This window comes from Pan paniscus, chromosome 4, assembly GCF_029289425.2.
Source record: "Pan paniscus chromosome 4, NHGRI_mPanPan1-v2.0_pri, whole genome shotgun sequence".
In the NCBI taxonomy this organism is placed as follows: Eukaryota; Metazoa; Chordata; class Mammalia; order Primates; family Hominidae; genus Pan; species Pan paniscus.
This window is the reverse complement of record NC_073253.2, coordinates 161,748,164-161,771,844: the sequence shown is the minus strand read 5'-3', so window position 1 is coordinate 161,771,844 and position 23,681 is coordinate 161,748,164. Positions and strand designations below refer to the sequence as shown.

Sequence of the window (23,681 nt, the reverse complement as noted above, 5' to 3'; positions counted from 1 at the left end):
GTGGCAAGACTGCTGATTCTGTAACTCAGCAAGTGTCCAGGCAGGGAGTGAGATGCCAGCTTCCATTTACATTAATTTACTACCTATAATTTACTTTAAAATACATCAGTAGAGACCGTGGGATATAATGACCTGTGCATTGAGTTCATTCTCTTGGAAAAGTTAGTCCACGTTTAATCTAGTCTAATCAGAAATGCATAGTCCCTTGAAAGATAGCTAGCATTTGAAGATTTCAATCAGGTATCTACAGATAGCTAAGACATGCATTTTAAATATCCCTGTCTAAATCTTTACTAGAGGACTTACTAACTAGAATTAGGTGTATGTGAAGAGTGAAGTGTGGAGTTTAAAATATGGGGGGGCTAAAAAGCCTGCCCTTGTATAAACAGGGTGAACCATAGTGAATCTGTCCACTCTTGCAACCTAATACATTTAGAGAAATACATTTAGTCTATGGCATTCTACACTCTCTCTTTTCCACCTCACCCCACAGTCTGAAGGATTCTGTTATCTGATTCAATTAGAAAATTAGTCGATCATGCTATCAGAACATTGTTGAAAACTTTCCTGTGGCCAGTTGTCAAAGCACCTAATAGCCAGAGAGTACAAATTACCCGAGTTTATAGAAAAAGATTGAATGCTCCATTTTTGTGTCTGCTTGCTAAAAAATGTTTACATGAGTGCAAAATTTGTTCCAGGCAATTAGTAGGTGGCTCAATAATGTCTGCAGAATAAATAAATTGCATAGGAACCTAAAAGATCTTCTATTTCTCACTTGCAAAAGAAGAAATGAGTGCTGACTAGAACTTGATCAATCAGGAAAATTTATTTATATGTAAGAATCTAATACACAGGGAAAACTGGATATGGATAGCTAACCAAATGAATAATAGATAGATAAATGAACTATTTCATTGCTTCCATATCTGTTTATAATGGTTAAAGGGTTCATCTACCATTCTCTTTACATGCTTAACCTCTCCTTGGAGTCGGGAATAATGCACCCTCTTGTAGCCCATTCCAGGGGACACCAAATGAAGCATCTCCCTTGAGTCCAATTACACCCTCTTCCAAATAGGAGCCCTGTTACTTTCATGAAATTGTACAATCTCAGAGGAATAGCAGCTGCTTCTGCAGCTGTAATGCTGAGTAGAACCTTAAGTAAATAGCTAGAAAGGCCAGTGAACAATGAATTGTAATAAACCAACTATAATTAGTAATAAAAGCCTTAAAATAACTGTACTCATGAGATAGTATTGGTCACATCCTTGCTGTGTTCTGGAAATAACAGAATCATTTTTTTCACCCAGTATAACTACAATGGTAATTAAAAGCTGATTTAGGATCAAAGGCAACCTCAAGGTTATAAACGTAAGTAGCTCGCTCTGAAAGTGTAAGTAGCTTGTTCATATTCACGTATTCACATTAAAAAAAAATGGGAAGGGGCTTTCAGATTATACTTTAGGAAAAAAAAAGCTGGGAAAAATCAGCTGATAAGTGAACCAAATCACTCAATTGATACAAAAGCAATTTTTATGCTTAAAACATTTTGAGGGAGAGAAGACATAAGTTGGCATGAGGGGGAAAAATCTGTTTATACAGTGTTTTCTCTCTGGAAAGGAAAATTTTAATTGCTAATATCCATGATATAAGATGTGAAAGAAATTGAACTAATAGTGAATAATATAAGCAAAAGTAGTTGAATGATACTTCCAACACTTTTTAGCAACAGGTAGGAACTTTCTGGGCCGAAAACAATTACACCTGTTGCTGTGTGGTACAAATATATATTTATCACTGTGTTTTTCTCATTGTTTCATAACCATTTATTATTACAGATTTAAAAAATTGTTTACTTGATGAAATTAAAATATCTAGCTATAAGCACAAAACCACAGCAGAAAGAATGTATCAAAATCATTAAGGGCAATGTTAAAAAATGTATTAGATTTAGTGCTTCAGGATGAGTATAATATTCTGTTAATAAGGAGTCTTCAAGGGAAACACATGGTGTGATCCCATGTCGTTGGTATTAAACATAGTGAGCAAAATAAAAACAGACTTGCCCTCATGGAGTTTACAGTCCACCTAGAGCGACAGACATTCATCAATTTACAACACAGATACATGCGCAATCACTAAGTCCTTTAAAGAGGAAGTCCAGAGGGCCGTGAAAAGTGTAGGACAGAATTAGCTAGTCTTAGGAGGGTGGGGAGTTGGTCAGAGAATGAATCCCTGAAGAAGAGCTCTTTGGGACAAGAATGATGACCACTAGGTGAAGGGACCCTCTGGAGGAGTGCGAGGGGAAAATGGCATGAGGGGATGAGGGAACCGAGTCAGTTTCACATGTGTAAGAAAGTTCTATGGCTAAAGGTGGCATGGCACATAAGAGGAACTAACAAAAAGCCACTTTTTTCTACAAGAAAAATGTTGCAAATGTGTTTCATTGTTAAGCAGGTGTGGTACATCTGACATGAGTATTTTCTCTTCCCTCTTTATGCTGCTGGCATCCTTTCATGAGTTGAGACACAGCCCCAGAATCTTTGTTTACTTAGCATTCCAGAGATTGACGAAGGCAAGCAGCTACCCATGTGTTAATCCCATCATAAAGGGTAGGAATCCAAGTGAGTATTAATCTGTATGTCCCCAGCATCCAACTTCCTTTCATGTGACAGGTCCTCAATAAACACGGAATAACACAAAGCATGAAGGAAGATCATGAGCAAGGACAGTAATGAGGCAACGAGACTGCTGGTTTATTCACTCATTTGTTAAAAAATATTATTGATCACCTACCAACTCCCAACCATTTTCTTTTCTGATTCGTAGGGATAGAGTCACAATGCAAACAGAAAAAAATCTTTAATCTCATGGAGTTTACTTGCTAATGGTATCAAAAGAGACCATAATAAAGTAATTAAATCAATAAACAAAAAAATACGTTGTGATAGATGCTATTATAAAGGCAATAAATGGGGTGATGACAGAATAACATACACTACTCAAAAAAGTCTTCCCTAATTATGAGATGTCTGAGCTGAGATATGAATGAAGGATGAAAACAAGTCCACTTTGGGAAGCACAGGTGAAGAGCAGACAGACACAGACATGTCAGGTTGAGGAAGAGCTGGAATATTCCAGGAAGAGACAGAGACAGAGACTCATTCATGCTGTGCGGAGACTGGTTAGCAAGCAGGAGAGGGGTAGGCTATGGGGATCAAGAACCAGGCATGAGTAGAATCATGCAGGTATGTCTAGGGCAAGGAAGATAGTCTAGATTTTCTTCTGAGACCATGGGAAAGTAAATGGCAGGTGTTAGGCTGCAGAGCAGGCAGCACCTCAGGGTGCATGTTTTACAGTTATCTTTCTGATTGTTGGGTGGAGAAGAACTGGATTTCAGAGGGCAAGCATGATAGCACAAAGATATACCCAACACCAGTGATCAAATGGTTTGTGAATAGGGAACTTATTTCTCTGTCTTGGCTACAAGGAAAAACAGAAACAAAGCAGAACAAATATGTCAACCTATGAAGGTGAAAATAAAAACAGTTCACAGGAAAAGATCATAGCATGACCATGTTATCTAACAGAATAAAATAATGAATGAACAAACGGGTGAAGAATGAGTGACTGAATTAAACCCAGACATGAACTGAGGGATCTGTTTGTGCAAGGCCTATAAGCATTCATGAGTACACCAAAGAATACCTATCTGTCTTAAACCAGGATCTTTTAATTTCAACTACAATTTGTAACATGATCCTACCTCTAGTTTGCATTCCATTTGGCAAATATTTTCATGTAATATAGGCATACTGCTTTGAAAACAATATTTTTCTATTATCTAGCATCAAAACATTTTTATGCCTCAGATTAATTTTTTGCCTGAACTCCAGAGGAAACCCTTCTAATGATATTCTGATTGGTGTCAAGGAACACACTGTTTTAATTCATTCCAGCTGTGACAATTTGTGCTCATTTCTCTTCTCTGTGAAGGTGCACCTTCTGCTTGTGGCCACCTAATTCTTGACACTGGGTTTTCCACCATCATGATTTGACCTGGGTCCCTGGTTTCCCACCTTGGCCTTTTGACCCCTCCCATTTCCCACACTGAGGGTATATTCTCTTTGGCTTCTGACCTAAGCTTTTCTCATTAGCAGGCACTAATGAGCACTCCAGTGAAAGCAGAAAGGAGACCTCCTCACACCTCTATCTCTCCTGGAACTTATGTGATGCCAGGCCTGACTTCCAACCCAAAGAAAAGTGGGATCAAAATATGTTTACAGACTTATCATCATAAAAAGAAAGAAGTTTCTATTTTAGACCTATCTTACTGACTGAGCAAGGCTTCATAGTATTTGAGTCAAACAAATTTTTATCTTTTTTACTCTGTCCTACATAGAGCTCCTGGAACAATGTAAATATCCAACATATTTAGAGTATTTCAGACACTGCCACATGTTTTCTGGTTCAATTTTTATAACGAACTCATCAGATGGATTCAATTTTTATTCCAATTTTAAAGGTTGGGAGACCATAATTTGAAGATGTTAAATAGCTTGCCAAGATTATTTGGTTAGAAAAGTCAGGATTTATCTCAGGCCTGTGTTATTCCACAACCCTCACCTTTAGCTACTATTAATAGCTGGAGTATCTTCCAAGAAAGTAAAACACTTATTCCTCTATGCTATATTTTGTACTTTATTCCTGGATTTAAAATAGATTAAATTCATGTCATAACAAGAAAACAGGATGTTTTAAGTGAAAAGTCTCCATGTATGAGTTGAAAACTTAATTATCATTATACCGGCATATCTAGCCAAAAAGATTTAAAATATTAACAACAACATTAATTTTCTCTGTGGATTATTTTGGGATTGACATAATATAAAATAGCAGGCCAACCATTCAAATTCTGCAACCAATTCTTAAGACTTGCCTAAAACCCACATTATACCTTAATATATTCAACTGAATGTTAGTATCATGGATGACTTTTCTCACTCCTACATGAATTATTTTTCTTTCTGTCTCTAAACAGGAGGGGAAAATGTGTATTAACAAACAAGATGTTGTAAAATTTGCAGAATATTGAAAATTTTGCTTCAAGGCTAGAAAACTCAGTTTATTTAATAATTCAAACCTGTCTTCCTAGGTGGGCTTCACAATTACAATGAAAAGTCAGGAGCATGAGACTGCCTTCCCCAGGAAACACACTCTTCTTAGCATACCGATCAGAACGTTTTCCTCTTTGTCTTCAATAGATCAATAATATTGAGGCTGCTAAAGTATATGTCCAACAGAGGACTCCATTTCAGAATTCACTCCTGAAATTTTTTCCAACACAGCAGCTGATATTATCTGCAACTCATCAATTTCTTACCTCCTCTGACCATAGCTTATATGTATCTAACATCAAGAGTTCTTATCCTAACTCTTTTACATTATAGCAGTTTCCTTTGGGATTATATTTCAGAAAGTAAAATGCTCTTTGGGAGCTATTTAATTTTTCCTCGGCTTGTTCTTTTTCCTGCCCATCCACCTTGCCCCCCTAAAATCCCACAGACTTGTCATTTTTTAAGTTGAAGTATCAGCTTTATCATAAAGTTTATCCTCTGTAGGCACGAACAAGCAAAACCAGAATGAAAGGAAAGAACTGAAACACCAAGAAAACACACACACACACACACACACACACACACACACACAGCTATAAATCTGTAGAAAGCATACATACATACAAGCAACCTATTTTGTGTTAACAAAATAGAAAATCTCATTAAATCCTCACCAAAAAACACAGAAATGTCTAATGTTACAGGTTTAAAAGCTAGACATTCTCAAACATTTATTAAAAAGAAAATACTAATAAAAAATAATACATTAGTTGTAGGAGTTTTTAGAGTTTCAGAGTGCTGTTACATATGTTATCTTGCTGCCTTTTTGGAGCTTGAACAAATCTAATGCAATGTGTAATTTGCCTCGGTACCATGGCACGTTTCTATTTTATAAAAGAAAACTGTAAATAAGGTTAGATGTCCAAAAAAAAGCAAAATAAACTGCTTACTAAGTAGAGAGAAGGCATCCATGAAGATGGCAAGGACAGTCAAGTTTCAGGAAAGCACATAATTAACTATGGCTTGGAAGTTTTCCAAAATCTCATTCACCAACTGGCTAACACTTAGGCTGAAACACGCTGGGTGACAGGAAGAACTCTCAGGGTGAAAGCTACCAGCTCTGAAACAGAGCCTCATTAGAACACATCAGGGCTCCCTCCACGATGGCCCTTCCTGATCCAGGGCAATAGAAGCAACGAAGCAAAAGGGGACCTCGACATGGGCTCATCTGACAGCGTAGCCAAGTCATGATGATGGCTTAGATTGAAAATCAAAGAAAAAGATCACACTAGTAAAAATTGTGAACACACAATATTGAAACTTGACAGAGTCATAGATGGTAGATTTTATATCTATGTCTGTTCATGGATATTGACATAATTTTTTAAAATGTTTTCTGTTATCATTTGTTTATTCAGTCATTTAAGTAACTTTCCTTAAGCAGCTGTATATCAGACAATGGGGGGTTAAAAAAATGAATACGAGAACAAGACACTGTCTTATCAGCAAGCTCCTGGACTAGAGATGAAACTGATGAGTAAGGAGAATTATGGTAAGTGGTAAGTTGAGAGTCTAATGAGGGACCCGGGTAACTAACTTAGCCTGGGAGGAGAGAGAAGCAGCTGTTTGTATTTTGATAAATACATGCATTTTTTTCCCATGTATGTGAGTAGCAAGAAAGGTTACAATTCTAAGAACAAGTAAAATAACAAATGAAGCTACTGCCGATTTGCATATTCACTTAGAAACAAGAATTCAAATACTTTGATTGGGTGAACACAGTACTGACTCTTTAGTTTTATGACACACGGGCTGTCATTCTTGGGGATTACCTACAGAAGAGCTTCAACAGGGGGCTGCTCTCTAAACACCATGCAGAGCCGTCTGGATGTCTTTGTTGAATCTAGAAGAGAGGAAAAGCACCAGCTAAAGCTATCAGCTTATGACACAAAGGTAGCACTGAGAATAAGTGATAGGAAATATCCACACCACAAAGATCTACCCACCGAACACAGAGAATGCCAAGGACATAGGTGGATTAGTGGGTTTATCTCAGAAGTGACAGGTTTCTGCATTTCAGAAGCAACATGCTGGAGTGGGTGATAGAAGGGCTTTATATGAATAAAACCAAGATCCCCATTCACTGGAAAACCTTGGATTTCTTTTTTGATCTAAACCCAGTTTGGAAATCCTAGATTAACCCGACAGAGCCAGTTTTTCTTCTGTTTCAGTTGCTGCTTCCATGAGGATTCCAGCAAATTCTGAAATGCAACGCCTGTCACTATAACCATTAAGAAACATGATAGGGAAGTGAAGAGAAAACAGTTTTTTAAAAAAACAACTTCTGCTTTTAATAGTTTTGCCTTCTTCCCAAAGGTCACACAAGCTATTTGTCTGCCTCTCTGTTGAGTGGCTGTATTCATTTCTTTTCATCATTTAGAGAGATAATCAGAAGTCATTATTTGTCTTAGGTTTGGACTTAATTCAATTCACTGAAAAGAAATGCAAAGGGCAAACATTGTGAAAGCTGCAAAACAGGAGACCTTACTCTGAGTCAACTATCTCATGAGTAAGTCTTTCTGTTGGGTTCAATCTTACATGAGAATCTTAAGAGAATTTACAACATGCCACCATAACACACTTGTGAATTTCTTTTAATGCTGGTAGCACAAGTTAAACACAATAACCACAAGAAAATTACATTTAGGCCTTCTCTAAGCATCAACTTGAGAAACAAGGTGACAAGACAAATATTTAGGACTATACACAAGTGTAGAGACACCTGATGATTTTATCACGTTCCTGAATTGCTTTGGGACTTTCGTCTGAGTTCTGACAGGCAATCAGATGAAAACTGTCAATTGTGATAATTGGAAAATACCTATTTAGCAAAATCTGATGTTGGAGCTCTAAAATATTTCTCACTCTACCTGCATTAGAGTTTCCGGAACTACAATCACAAGAGAAACACAGTGGAAATGGAAAAGCAGATATTTTGACCTCTATTTCCAAGGTAACTGTACTAACTGCTAATTTTTAATGAATATTAGCTCTAAAGAGCTTTGCTTCTTGGGCCTAGCTTTTCAAACAGGAAGCTAAAACCCTCTGCAGAACTTTGTTTTGATGGGCATGATAGTTCCCTTTGCTTCTGAAAAGAAAATAACAATAATTAAGCACTTAAAGCTTCTGCAGATGAGCCTATTTTTTCTCCTTCTTAAAAAAAATCATCAGACTCTTTGTAAACAGGACCTAATTAATATAACTAGTTTCATCATAATTATCAACCCTGTAAGACAAATTTGGTATCCATGATGTACAATCTGCACAGAATTCCCTAAGTTGTAACTATGGAGAAAATTACTGGTCATCAGAGTTTACCAAATGGCGCTGTAAAGAAATACTAAACCCATTAGAATAGCAGGTTTCATTTACCAGAAGATATTAAAATCCTGTCCATGTGATTTCCATCATGAAGGTTTTCACTGAAATAATAAAAAAATGAATGAAGGAAATCAAACGTAGTCATCTAGTTAAATATTCATTTTCCAATCTTTAGAGACCTGTTTATGATACTTTGAACACCTGGCCTTTACTAGAGCGTTGCCTTGTTTTAAACCTGTTCTCATACCATAGCAAATTCCAGGAAGGCCACCAGTTAATCCCATAATTATGAAAAGCCAAAATAATGAAGTGTCCTTCTTCTGAATCCAGGAGTAATGGAACAAACCTTTGATTCTAGTAAAAAAAAAAAAAAACCTGGAGAATTCTTTCAGTGCCTGGGCCAGAGGCAAGTGAAGCTCCAATGGTTCCAAATTTAAGGAGACACTCACTCAGAGGTGTGGACCCTCCATGTTCATGAAGCTGAGAGAAAGGGCCTCCTTAACTTTTGCCCCATAGGCACCTCATTTACTTCATTCTAGTCCTAGCCCTGAGTCCTCTGGCATTTGTGGCAATCATATCTCATTGCAGTTTTATTGATAACCATGAAAACAACAAAAATTCAAAAATTTTTTCCCCATGTTTGATAGAATTATAAGACTGTATGTTTTCTACAGTTGCAACTTAAATATGAACATGCATTTTGGTAAATATAAGAGAAAATAAATGCAAAATCCTCAGATAGGGATAGGAGGTAAGAAATCAGGTAAGGTGAGGTAAAGGAGAAGCTTCCTAGGTTATTTCCTAACCTTATCCCCGCTTCACACACCCAGGAGGTGCCCTGGTGAGTGGTGCAGTCATTGGGAAATATCAAATATTGTGCTAGGAAAGAAACAAGTGAAACAAGGAAATAAGGAAAGAAACAAGTGAAAGAAAAATAAATAAAAACACAGCATTTTTAAGGCAAGGAATGCAATCAGCAAGGCACATGCCTCAGTGAAACAAAACAATCAAAATGCCAAGATATAAAGTGGAAAGAAAAAGGACATGTAAACTAGGATTTCAGTTCTGAAATCAAATCTGAGCCCTGTCCTATACGTGAACTTTTGAAGCAAGTTAATTTCCATGAAACTTAGTTTCCTCAACTATGAATTAAGAATGATAGAACCACAAGAGCAAAATCATAGCAATAATAGCTCTATTGAGGTAGAACTGTACCTATATGCCAGGCACTTTGAACAAGTAATATCTCAGTATTATGATTACAGCTCTGGGAGATAGCAGTTTTTCCTATTTTACCAAAAAGAAAATGCGGATGATAACAAGATGCATTAAATTATTTTATGTATACATTACTGTCTGTATATTTTCATCAACGTAATATAATGCTTTAAATCATAATGTACTATGTCATCAGAATAATACTTACACACACACACACACATACATTCATACATAGCATAATCATAACAGTGCATTAAATTGAATGTATAAAGCAACTTGCAAGGCAGAAAGTTGAGGAAGCTCAAGGAAGAGTGGCCATTATTATGGTAAATTATAAATTTATTTACTGAATGTTATTTTAATATAAATAAAAAAAATTAAATATTTTCTTTGGATTAATTTATTAGTTATCTTTTTCACTATTCCATCAATGTGGAAAGAAGCAGTAAAAGAGAAGTCCATAAGCATCGTCACCAATCTTCCTCAAAAGGCATGACTAGATTTTGGGCTTTGAAAGTCCGAGTGAATCCATTAATACTTAGGAAAAGGGCACATTGCTGGGCACAGTGGCTCACGCCTGTAATCCCAGCACTTTGGAAGGCCGAGGTGGGTGGATTGCCTGAGCTCAGGAGTTTGGGACCAGCCTGACCAACACGGTGAAACCCCGTCTCTACTAAAATACAAAAAACTAGCCTGGGGTAGTGGCGTGCACTTGTAGTCCTAGCTACTCAGGAGGCTGAGGCAGGAGAATTGCTTGAACCTCGGAGGTGGAGGTTGCAGTGAGCCCAGATCGCACCACTGCACTCCAGCATGAGCGACAGAGCAAGACTCCATCGCCAAAAAAAGGGTACATCATCAGGGTGTTAGGTACAAAGGGCCAGGGGAGAGGAAATTGGAGGCCATGGATTTTCATAATAATACAAATGAAATGCTAAGAAGCTTAGTGTGGCAGGAGGAGCTATCACACTCATAAAGCCAAACTGCCCACTCCTGCCCGTGGCCAGTCTGGGTTTCAGGGACAGAGCTGGGAAACAGACCTAGGAGTTAAGATACCTGAGCTAGACAACTGTCTTTGTTGGAACCAACAGGACAGTTTCTATTTGTGAGTCGACAAATAGAAACAAAGACCCCAACTGCTGTTCGCAGTTGTACAACATAGATATCTTAGCCTGCAGGTAATACTTTTGTATTAGAGGAGCTTCAGATTTCAGCTGTAAGTGCACAGCTAGATACTGCTTACAAATGCTTTTCCTTCATTTTTTTTTTTTGCCTTCCATTTAGCTTTGTTAAACAAAATATGATAATTTGTCTACTCAAAAGAAAACCTTATAGACGCAAAGTCTGTTTTCTATACATAGAGGCCTGGAACACTGAGAAATTTATGAAAGAATAAAAAGGACATGGTTTGAAATAGGAATTATTATTGCTGAGCAATTTCAACTTGCCGTCTCCTTCCAGTAATAGGTTGGAGGAAACCCATCACCATTTACTGCAGTGCCTCACATCAGGAAGCAGGATGTCAAGGGAAGCTTGTTGATTAAAAATTAGATATCTATATTTTTCATTAGCAATCACTTCAGAAAACAACGAACATATCTAAAGCCAAAATGTCAGAGCAAATATAAGATTACCCCATTCCCATTCTTAGAACATAGGTAATTATTGTATCAGAACATTCAAAAGCCGAAGTCTAAATTCAATAACCCAGCAGCCTTTTAAAAGGTCATGGAGATTTGCCTTTGAAGGCAGTGGATCTCAGAATTGAAGCTCCCAGCTCCTTGAGTAGAAGATGTAATTTTTTGTTGTTCTATGTAATCAGAATGCACTTGGGTTAGTAGCACATGTTACACCTAAACTTCACCGACCACAGCTGAGAAGGCAGATGGATATGAAGAAAATAAGGGAGGAAGTCCCATGAAACCCGAAGTCTCCTGACTCAAAGGATCTGGGTGGAGAAAGAGGGACTGTTGGTGTAGGTATTTTGGTAGCAGGGATGTCAGTCAACAGGCTGCCTTTGCGCTCTCAGACACAACATTATCTTACTTGGGAGAGGAACAGGAGAGGACAGATTTGGGATATATTTTGGAGAACCAATCAGTGTCACTTTAGAAATCACTGTAGCCTTAGGCCTTCTACAATCACCCTAACTATATGGAAACCCAAACCCCAGCCAACTCTATCGCATTACCCTGATTCTATTTTCTTCATAGCCTTTATCAATTATAGAAATAACGTGTTTACTTCTTCATTGTTTGCCTCTTGCAATAGAATGTAAGCTCTTAGACAAGAGAGTTTGGGATTTTCCACTCTTTTATCTCTAGCACCATAGAACTGTGCTTGGCACCATTAACAATAAGCAAAACAGAGAAATAATATCAAAATAATTGTGCCTTAAATGTTATGCCATATTTAAGAAAGAGTTTTTGAGAATATATTGTTAAATATGTACATATTGGTAAGTATTTTAATATATTGCACATAAAAAGTATATAAAATATATACATATAATTTGAATAATAATAAAATAAAAACCCATGTGGCTACAACCGTCTTAAGAAGGGACCATTGCTGTTATCTTAAAAGATGTCTTCCACAAAATTAGGCCCAGCCCACACAAAGGACATAGATTCCTATCTCCAGGTATTTTCCTTTCCTTGCTTTCTCTTGATTAACTAGATTTGTGCAAGGGAAATAGTATTAAACAATGGGGTATAGTGGCTGGAGCTATGGTCCTATCCATAAAACTTTTTGTGATACATATTCTTCCTATAAATATTTATTTTTGCATTATATGCATTTACTAATGTTCAATATATTTTAAACATTATAAAACCTTTCAGAATGAGAGGTACAGAGTGTACTTTTAAAAATATATAAATTTAAAAGATTTTATGAATATTTATATAATTGTACAAACTGGTTTATTCTCATTAAATATATTATTGGCATGATTAGTGCTATATTCTATTAAATGAAAGATGTGCATATTACTAATGAAGAATAAATACTGCCAATTTAACTATCACATGCCACCCATCAATCATAAGGTACACTTCTAAAAATTTTAGAAATGATAAAATACATAGACTTTATAATCAATGAAATGCAGTATATTTTCTAATGAAAAAATCCAATTGGACACAGTTGTTACTGAAAATTGTGTTTCCATAATACAATATTATACAACTATAATACAGCATTTTAAGTGCTTAGTTACAAGATTATTTTAATTCCAGTTTTGGGTTTTGTGTTTGCTAGAGCTATGATAAAGATACTTTACAAATATGTATTTTTTGCATATATATTATAAACACACACAGATACATATGTATCTCCAAATAAAAGAAAAACATAAGATTGTTTTTTAATAATAAAATTTTTAATCCAACCCACCAATTATTTAAAAGGTTTTGGTGTTGCAATTGCAAATTCTCAGAAGGGGTGCATTTAACAATTTTTTTTTTACAGATGACTTAAAAATACACTAAAGCTTCATACTCAGAAGATTTTAATTCAAGCTCAGTGACTGTGCATGTAAGTGTGTGTGAGTGTATGTGTATGTATGGGTGTGCTGGCTTTATCCATGGGTCTGCTAGTTCATTTTTTATAGCTAAAAATACAAGAGAACACATAGGAAAAAGAAGAAAAATGAACAGAAGATATGAAAAAGAAGAGGAGGAGGAGTAAGAGGAGAAGGAAAGAAGAGGAAGACCTGGAGAAGTTGGGGTAAGAAGAAGAGGAAAAGAAAGAAGAAGAAGAGGCCCAGTGCAGTAACTCACACCTGTAATCCCAGAAATTTGGGAGGCCGAGGCGGGTGGATCACCTGAGGTCAGGAGTTCGAGACCAGCCTGTCCAACATGGCGAAACCCCATGTTTAGTAGAGACATTCTAGTCTCTACTAAAAATACAAAAATTAGCCAAGCATGGTGGTGGGCGCCTGTAATCCCAATTACTTGAGAGGCTGAGGCAGGAGAATCGCTCGAACCTGGGAGGCGAAGGTTGCAGTGGGCTGAGATTGCACCACTACACTCCAGCCTGGGTGACAGAGCAACACTGTGTCTCAAAAAAAAAAAAAAAAAAAAAAGAAAGAAAGAAGAAGAAAAGGAGATGGGGGGAAGAAGGATAGAGAAAAAGGGAAGGAGGAGAGAGAAGGGAGGAATAAGGAAAAGGAAGGATAAAGAGAAAGGGGAAATAAATATATTCTGAGGAGAGTGCTAAATCAATTAATATCTTGAAATAAATACATGTAAAAATTCTTAATATTTTTCTGTTTTAATTAAGAATTTTTCCCATAAAGGGACAATTAAGGAAAAATTTCAAAAGATGTTCGATGAGGCGCTCTTGTTCATCTCAGACATCCTTTCATTGAAAGCTGATCCAGGATACATATTATTGAAAACTTTTTTTTTTTTTTTTTTTTTTGAGACAGGGTCTCATTCTGTCACCCAGGCTGGAGTGCAGTGGCATAACCTTGACTCACTGCAGCCTCCACCTCCTGGGTTCAAGCGATTCTCCTGCCTCAGCCTCCCTAGAAGCTGGGATTACAAGCATGTGCCACCACGCCTGGGTAATTTTCTCTGTATTTTTAGTAGAGACTAGAGACGGGGTTTCACCATGTTGGCCAGGCTGGTCTTGAACTCCTGTGCTCAGCTGATCCGCCCACCTCGGCCTCCCAAAGTGCTGGAATTACAGGCTTGAGCCACTGCACCTGGCCTGAAAACCTTTTCTAAGACCACTGCTTATGCACCAATTAATTTAATTTTGCAATATTAAAAATATATTAGCTAGAAAGGATAAAAAAATTCCTCCCTTCCTTTTCTTCCTTCCTTCCTTTAATTCCTCCCTTCCTCTCTGCTTCCCTTCCTTTTTCCTTTCCTTCCACAGTTCTTTTTTCCTTCCCTCTTCTTACTTGTTTGACTGTCCTGTCTCTCTTTCAAGAGGGAACATTTGTTTCTTAAAAGTAAATATTACATGCAATGAATTCCCCCATACAAGTTCTTGAGTTGGTTTTTGAAAATTAGTATATTGAGAATAAAATTTGGAAGAAAAGCTCATAGAATGAACTATTATAGTCATGCATACTATTCTTATTATAGACAAGACATACAATCAAGTTTTGAAGTATGTACCCTTTTTTAGTGTTAATATCATAAATTGCTGCTTTATAAAAAGCACTCTTGACAATAAATTATTTATATTTTAATGTTGTCTTTGCAATACATTATCATGGCAATTTGTGTACTTCTTTTTTTTTTCTTTTTTTTTTGGATTTTAGGGTTTTTCTCACCAATGTAGTGGAATATTGCCAATAAGAATTGTTCATAAAAATATGACCTTGTTATTTTTTTCCAATGAGACAATGTAAAGAGAGGAACGCTAATAATCTAAACAATATTTAACACCTTTAGCATCTGTTGGAAAGCAAATATGAAGACTAATGTTCTCCTAGATAGCTCATTCAATGTTTATCTTGATGACTAGAAAACAAGCAACCGAACAACCATTGAACTGAATTACAATAAAACATACGTTTTTCACAGAGAGGAGCACAAAATCAGTTTTCATTTGGCATGCTAAGTATGCTATATTTGAACAGAATGTTACATATTCATTTCATTCATCATTTAAAGGCAGATAATCAGGAAGTCATTACGTGGCCTGCATTGGGCAGCTATTTGATTAGAGCATAATTGAGCACTCTGTAATTCAGCCAAAGCTGACAGGTTGGGAATGCATAATATCCATTCTAGGTATTTTGAACATGGGGAAAACTATGGGGCAAATGGTGTTCGCTGGTCAAAAGTGGCCACTGGAATAAAAGAGAAAACCCAGAAAAATAAAAAATTTAATTTACATTTTGTTCTTTTTCATTGTTAAAATTGTTCTGTTTTATTTTGCAAACTGGTCATTTATAAACTGCAGTAACTCATGTGGGAAATTATTCTCTCTGGCATCAGAAAACTTCATGTGACATTTTGAGTCCCGCTGGCATCACTCTGTGGTGGTCCAGACTGACTGTTCATAGATTCTTAGACATGAAGGTAGTAAGTTAAAGCAGAACCTGATTTTATCCAGGAGTTTATGAAGTGGGGAACTGGGGATGGAAATTAACATGCGGAAGTGCATGACAAGGCAGAGCAAAAACTGGAGAAGACAAGCTAAAGATATTCTTACCATGCTTATGGTTGGTGGGGACAGGACATCATAATATAAATGCCAGGCTGTGTATCGTCAGCTCATTTACTTCTTTAAAACATCACTAGCACATGACAGGCATGACTTTCCAATGGTCCACTTGCTGTTTCCTGCTTGTCAAATTTCTCTTCCATCTTTAGCCTTCCTATCCAAACCCAATGTGAAGTTTCAATCAGAAGGGAAAGCATTAGGGAACTTTATTAGGTTCAGAAATAAAATATATTTAGCTGCACAATTTATAAATATTTACTAACTTTTTTGTTACAGTAGCAACTAAATTTGCAATTTTTAAGTGACAAGGAGGAGTATTTTATCTTTGTCATTTGTATTCGTTTTCTAGGACTGCTGTAACAAAGTATGGCAAACTGCGTGGCTTAAAACAACAGATATTTATTGTCTTACAGTTCTGGAGGCTAGAAACCTGAAATTAAGGTGTTATTGGCAGGGCTGATTCTTTCTGAGGGCTCTGAAGAAGAATCTGTTTCATGCCTCTCTCCTAGCTTCTAGCAACAGCCAGCAGTACTTAGAGTCTGTTGACTTGTAGATGTATTGCTCCAATCTCTGCCTCCATCTTCACATGGTATTCTCCCTGTATCTCTGTGTCTTCACATAGCTGTTTTATTTTAAGAACAACACATATATTGGATGAGGGGCCCAACCTTCTTCTGTATGACTTCATCTTAACTAACTACATCTGCAATAATCCTATTTCCAAATGTCACATTCTGAGGTACCGGGAATTAGAATCTCAACGTATCTTCTTCAGGGACACAATTCAATCCACACGGCATTGTCTAGAATTGTTGACATATGGTAATAATACAATGCAAATTGATTAACTTTTAGTTGGTTCTAAAATTCTCTATAGAAAAATCACTCCTTTACTGTAGCAAGTGGAGAAGATTACGCCAACTGCCAACTGATGATACTGTTTGACTTGATCAAAAGACATATTAAGACAGAAAATATATGAGGCAGAGGTGTAAAGAATCCAGCCTCTTGTGATCATGAAAATAGAGTCAGCCAAAGACAGAGTGAAAAAAGTCTCAACTAAAAAAGAAGAGACCCCCTCATTGCCCTTTATGAAATGACTCCCTCATTGTCCTGTTGATACTAAAAGACATATTAATGTTCAAATAAATGTTGGTAGTAACCAGTTGCAGACCGTCATGGGCTCTTGTGACCTGCATCTCATGGGGGATCTTGAGACTTGTATTTTATGGGAGGGATGGGGTAGACTTTGAAAGGCGTTTGAGTCAGCAACAAAGCATGAAATAACATGGGAAAGTTGTGGATGATAAAGAAAATGCTGAGCCTACAAGTTCAAGAATTGCTTGGCTACTATTCTTGCATCTCCTTCTCCCAGTGATGTAGTCTCAATAGTATACAGTCCCTTTAGTATAGTCTCTACAGTATATAGTATAGGAGTGTAGCAGGATATGAAGAAGGAAATTTCAGCCAAAAAGCTTATAAATCAATAGCATATTCCCAAGTGAGGTGCTAAATAAAGATGTCTATTTTCCAAAATAAACTTTTTTGAATCTATGAGACCAGACTTAATGCCTTTATCCATTCAAAAGATCAGAAAATGCCAGGTGTATTTGTGACTTGGGTTTTTGGAGAGCGATTGGTCTTTGATGAGTCCCACCCACACCAGTGAGAGGGATGGGGTGAAGTGACTCTCATTTTGAGCTTAATGAAGAGATGCTTCAGTGAGACCGTTTTAGGGATCTTGATATGTGCCTCTTATGCTTAGGGACTATGAGAATTGGGGTTGGACTTACACATGAGTTATCTAAAGGTTGACAAATGGGAATGGCTGTTGCTAACTAATCGTAGAAGAGCCTGCCCTCTTGGTGTATTGAAGTAAAGAATATGTGATTTGTCCTACAGATCAGAGGGGATCCATGTGTATGAGAACCAGCATGGGTGTCCGAAAGGATTGTACAAGGGGCATTTAGAATGGGAAGTGTTGCTCATCAATAAAAGCTGTAGGAATCACACACTCATTCCAGTGGTTGAGGAAGACACTATAAAAGACAGGCTGAACTTCCAGTTTCAAGGAATCTGCTGATGAGAGAGGTCAGTGGTAGGGCAGAGGAGGGTTTCTGAAGGGTTTCTGTAAAGAGTTCGCAATAACACCTTAAAAAAGAAAAATACAGATTTAAATTTCTGGAGAACCAGGGAAAGCAAAACTACTTCTTAAATTTATCAGTAAGATAATAATTTTTTCCTCCCATAAAATACTCATTCTGGAAAAGGGAAGGGAAGTTTTAACTTTAGTCACATCTAGCATGTGTGTTACCGTAAGAGGATGTTCATTCCAATTTCTGAATGAAGTCTGTGTTTACTAACTTAAAGTGACCATAGGGTTTTTCATTAACCAAGAATAAGCAGAGAAGCTGTGGTGGCTAATTACATTTTCAGAGAAGGGCAAGAGAAGAAGTAAATCCATTGAGCAAATTTAAATCAAAAGTGAGACTTAAAGTTGCTATATGGTTATATCCTACCAATCACATTTGTTCAATGAACCAATAACATTCACATCTATAAATCTGTTTTACTTCACCTTTCCTACTTGTTGTCATTGCTTTATGGAAGAGACTGTGGCACTAGAAGTAGGTGGAGCTCCTTTTCGTAGATACTTTTGTTAAGTAAGAGTTGGCTGCTCATAATTGAGACAGCTATAATGGGTAGGCTAGAGGGGAGAGAGGGCTCACTTCCATCTCTTCTCACTTTCCTGATACTTAATATCAATAACAATCACTTTGTGAATGAGGGTGATTACAAAGGGAATGATTAGAATCAGGGTAAACTTTGCTGAATATCCAGCTTGAGGAGTAGAAAAAAAATTTTAATCTGCCTCGATTCTTCTTCCTTTGTGTTCTAGACTTCTCTTTTGGTGGTGCAGTATATCAACATGACACAGACCATGAGAATATTATAGTTTTGAATGCTTATTTTGGAAGGTAATGCTATGGGTTGAACTTGTCTTTCCCAAGGTGATATGTGAAATCCTAACCCGCAGTAATTTCTAACACCTTGGTCTCAGACTTCTAGCCTCCAAGACTGTAAAACAACAAATGTCTGTGTTAAGCCACCCAGTATTTGGCACTTTGCTATGGTAGTCCTAACAAACTAAAACAGTGGGTTATGAAGGTGCTTTCTGGAAGAGCCTGAATTAAAGGAAGGGTTCAGAGAAAACACAATAATTTTAGAAAAATAATTTACATATAAATTTAAGAGAAAGATTATATTTTTTAGTAGGACCAGAGGAAGCACAACATGTATCCAATGAAATATCCTAAGATTTTATGTGTCACTTGGGTTTCTCTCTGTGCGATATAATCTCAGGGATTCAAGGGGTCAGAGCTACTGAAGTGGGGTTTGGTGGAGGAGTAAGTGTTGAATATTGAACGGTGGTAATACATTAAGTTCTCATGAAGTTATTATAACACCAGGCAGCAGTTTCACATGCCTAACAAAAAGAAACTATTGAAACAGTTGCAGAGGGTAGGGGCTGATAAGACCCAGAAAACCAGGACGTGGGCCAACCTGGCTAAGACCCACTGGACCCAACATGGCACTGGATTTCACCTAAGTGTCACTTAGGACCTCATTATAGGCTCATTAACATACTAAATCACACACCCACCATAACACTTCTGGAAACATCCATATTTTGTGTAAAAATGGATAGTACCACAGTTCTGAGAAATCATCACCTTTCTCCTATATTCATGAATATTCCACCCCTTGATTAAAGAAACCCATAAAGGTAGCAGCTCCGAACTCCATCATGTGATTCATTCTTTTGAGTATAACCGCATTCGCTTTTCTTGTATACTTTTCTCTTTGCAGTAAATCTCCATACTTTCACAATTTTCTGACTCATCCTTGAATTCCTTCTTGAGATGTTTTCAAGAGCCCAGACACTGGCCATTGTCAAGGTCCCACTGGTGTTTGAGGACCTCCTCTCTGGTATCAGGAAATACTAGCTATTTTTATATTTTATTATGACCACTTTTGGTACATTTTTGCCTTCCCAAATTAATTATTAGCTTCTGGGGTCAGAAAATATGCTCTGCAATTCTTAAACTCCTCTAGAAAATAGAAAATTTATTTGTATATATTAGGCAGCTAATAAATTCAGGCTAAAGTGAGAATATCTGAACAGTGTAAGATTATATTTTTGGACCACACACACTTAATTCCTGTATAGACAGCTACATTTTCTCCATTACAAAAGACCAATTTGGTGCTATGTTTTTTAAAAATCTACTGCATTTAAATTAGCTTTGATTAACAGTGCAAAGAGCTAAAGACAAACAGGATCCATTTTTTTTAAGTCAGTATGCAAGGGATTTACATTCAGTAGTCTAACTCTTTCACATATCACCAGCAGAATTGGGCCCCAAGCAATTTATTCATTTGCAGCTATAATAAATGACTCAGGGGATTGAAATGGTGAAGAAGTCTGTCATTTGAAGATTTGTAGTGATTGGTTACAACAGGAAAATGAATTCCACAAAGCCAACTAGAGTATGTATAATGAGTTCATTGCTTCAGTTACCACAAAAAAGAAATGCCAAAGGTTTAGTTTCCACATATAAAACAAAAATCACTGGTAATATCACGTGGAAAGCAAAAGTGTTGGGACAACAGAATCCAGCAATAATTATTCATATAAAACAGTACAGGCTGTTGTAGCATCTTAGGCAGCTGGCTATAGTCCATACAACTTCTGAAGACTACTTTTAATCCTAGATATTGTCTGCTCTTGGCTTCTCACCTACCCTTTGGTAGTATCCTTTATATCTTTGGGGCTAGAAGCCTGAAAACTCTTTTCCAGCTCCCTACCTACTGGTTTCCTGTTAGGGTCTGCCAATGGGAGGTATCACTTGGAGATTAAAAAACCAAAGCAAAAGAGAGGCCTTTTTACTTCTTGTTTTATTACCTCTGGAAGCAACAGCAGGAGCAGAAAGCAGAGGATTGTGACCATAGGCAGCAACATAGGTGGCAAGTTCAGCAATGTCATGGAGTGCAGGCTCCCTTAGCAGCAAAGGTATAGCTCTAGCAGCAGCTGCTCCAGCATGTCAGCAGCAGGCTGCTAGGCTCCAGCCAGACATGGGGCAGCTCCTTGAACTTCATGTATTACCAATCTGTCCCTTTTTTCCTGCAGCCCTTTTTCTTCTCTCTGTTGCTTCTGCAATTCCTCATGTACAGTTCCTTGTGTTAAACCTCTTTCTTCTTGAAATATCTTGAAAGGCTTCTGTTTTCCTTGTTGGAAACTCACTGATTCAGCATTATCAGTGAGTGTCCCCAGAAACAAATACATCTGGAATTGGTTATGTAATCTGCTTGGGCCTAAATACAGTCGTAATCCCACTGTCAACAGAAAATGGAAAACTAGTACGTGTCATGCAGTGGCAAGAGAGTAACTAAAATTATTCCCTGACATTGCCTGAGATGATGTACCTATTAATGTCTAAGCTTGAGGTTGCCAAGTGACTGTTTCATGGTGAACACGTTTACAAGGACTGAGGGGTGATAAGTAGCTTCTGACTACAACAGAGAACTTACTGACAGAAAGGGACAGTCTCTGGGCTTTACATTCTCACCATAAAATATGGATGGAGAGGTTCTGTGATGGCCCCGATAGAGTATCTCATGAGGTTATAGAACTGTGCCACTGAAAGTCAGACACCAGATTTGATCCCATGAGTTGTTGCAACATAAGTTGCCTTCATAGCTTCAGCATGTCTCTTATGTAAGCACCAGGGCATTGGTTAATATGGACTAGAAATCTGAAAATTGGAATGAAGGTTTGCGAGTGGGTACAGATTAATCTAAAAGCTTTGAAAATCCTAATCCCTCTGAGCCTTCTTTTCCAAAGGAACTAGCCCTTGTTTCTAAAGAAAGAGGAAACTAGTCTTCCTTTGCTTTGAGAAACTATAACGAGCTCAACTGAAGCAGTTACTTTGCAAGAAGATGTCAATTATTTTCAAGAGATATGCTCATTCCAACTCATTGCCTTCCTGCCCAAAGCCAGAGTTAGATCCCCGTAGGTCCAGGAACATAAAAGCAAAGTTTGACCTAGAAGAAGATAGCCTACATAGTGAAGGAATTATACTGAAGACTCACATAATTTATATTAGCAAAACCCTGGATATTATATGTAGGAAAGGATGGCAAGGTTGTTATAAACAAAGAAATCTGGAACTAATTATATAATTTGTTTGGTTTTGTTTTTAGGGATTGAGGGTTCTTATTATGTTACCCAGGCTGGTCTCGAACTCCAAAGCTCAAGCAATTCTCTGGCCTCAGCCTCCCAAGGACCTGGGATTACAGATGCCAGCCAATGTGCCTGGCTCTGTTACATAATCTTTTATGCCAAAGGGTACAAAATAATGGATCAGAAGTGGCTCTCACAGCTTCTTTGGTTGATTAAAACATTGACTCAATAGTGATAGGTATTTAATGAGTTTGTGATGACAGAACTTCCCTGGAATAATTTTTAAAAAGAAATCCAAGGATGTAGAAGATAAGAATACTGCAGTATATTTATCATGTGCTACTCACTCGCTTCCATGTTCCCTGGTAGTGTCTAGACAATTCTTCATTCCCCATGGCACTGAGAAAGCCTGAATGACAGGAAAACTAGGATCCTTGAGTAGCTTCATGGTGGCTCTCCTGTGCAGGAGACTATTATGGAAAAGGACATCATTGAAAGGGGCTGCCTGATTTCCGTGGTAAGAAGGAAGAGGCAGAGGTTCAATGACAAGGAGGATGCAGTTACAGTAATGGGCATCAGGCCTGGAGTGTTTGTTAGAATGTTTTGTCAGGAGGGCATTCTTGGTATTGGCTAATTTATCAAAGGTCCTTCAGATAAAATTAGGCAAGAGGTTGGAAATCTATGGCCCAAGGACCAAATCCAACATGCTATTTTATAAATCAAGTTTTATTGGAATACTGTCTTGCCCTTTCATATGTGTGTTTTCTATGACTGTTTTAACACTACACTTGCAACTGAGATCATATAGTCTGAAATGTCTAAGATAATTACTGTCTAGCCTACTACAGAAAAGCATTTGCTAACCCTGAATTAGTCGGTTAACCAACGATTGTATTGATATCTGTACAGGTGGCTCTCTATAATTGTAAGTTCTATATCCATAGATTCAACCAGCTGCAGATCAAAAATACTTGAAAAAAACAATAAAATATAATACAAATTTTAAGAATACAGTATAACAACTATTTATATATCATTTACATAATATTAAGTCTCATAAGTAATCTAGAGATGGTTAAACATATGTGGGAGGATGTGCAAAGGCTATATGCAAATACTACACCATTTTGGATAACGGGCTTGAGTATCTGAGGATTTTGGTATCTGTGGGGAATCCTGGAACCAACGCCCCACAGACACTGAGGGATGTATGCCAAAAATCTAGGTCTGGAAGACAGAGACCTTAATGGAATAATTATAATGGAGAATAATGGCCTCTTCCCTAATTCCTAGATATGAACCAATTAGCCGAACTGGGAATCTCTAAGGATAAAGAGAGCCTAGGTTTTTGTATAAAGTGACTCAGCCACAGTATACCCTGAAAATATTCACATAGACCTTCTGTAAAGAAGCCTATGTCTACTTGACCAGATAACTGTGTACTGGGGAAGGGGGAACTCAGATCTTCAGGGAATTACTAGATGTGGGTGCTGAGTTGATGTTAATCTGTGAGGACCCTAAATGCTGTGGTC

General features: G+C 37.3%; 1 protein-coding gene across 5 annotated transcripts in view; it reads right to left on the bottom strand.

Moving 5' to 3' along the window:
- TENM2 (teneurin transmembrane protein 2) overlaps nucleotides 1-23,681 on the bottom strand; it is a 3,238,122-nt gene that overhangs the window by 1,653,125 nt on the left and 1,561,316 nt on the right. For 4 of the 5 annotated variants that reach the window (XM_063604290.1, XM_055112852.2, XM_063604291.1 and 1 more), the window contains exon 6: nucleotides 6,954-7,020. The gene's annotated coding sequence lies outside the window, so the exon portion shown is untranslated. Of the gene's footprint in view, nucleotides 1-6,949; nucleotides 7,021-23,681 lie in introns of all 5 variants that reach the window. The other variant, XM_063604288.1, reaches the window with a different exon arrangement.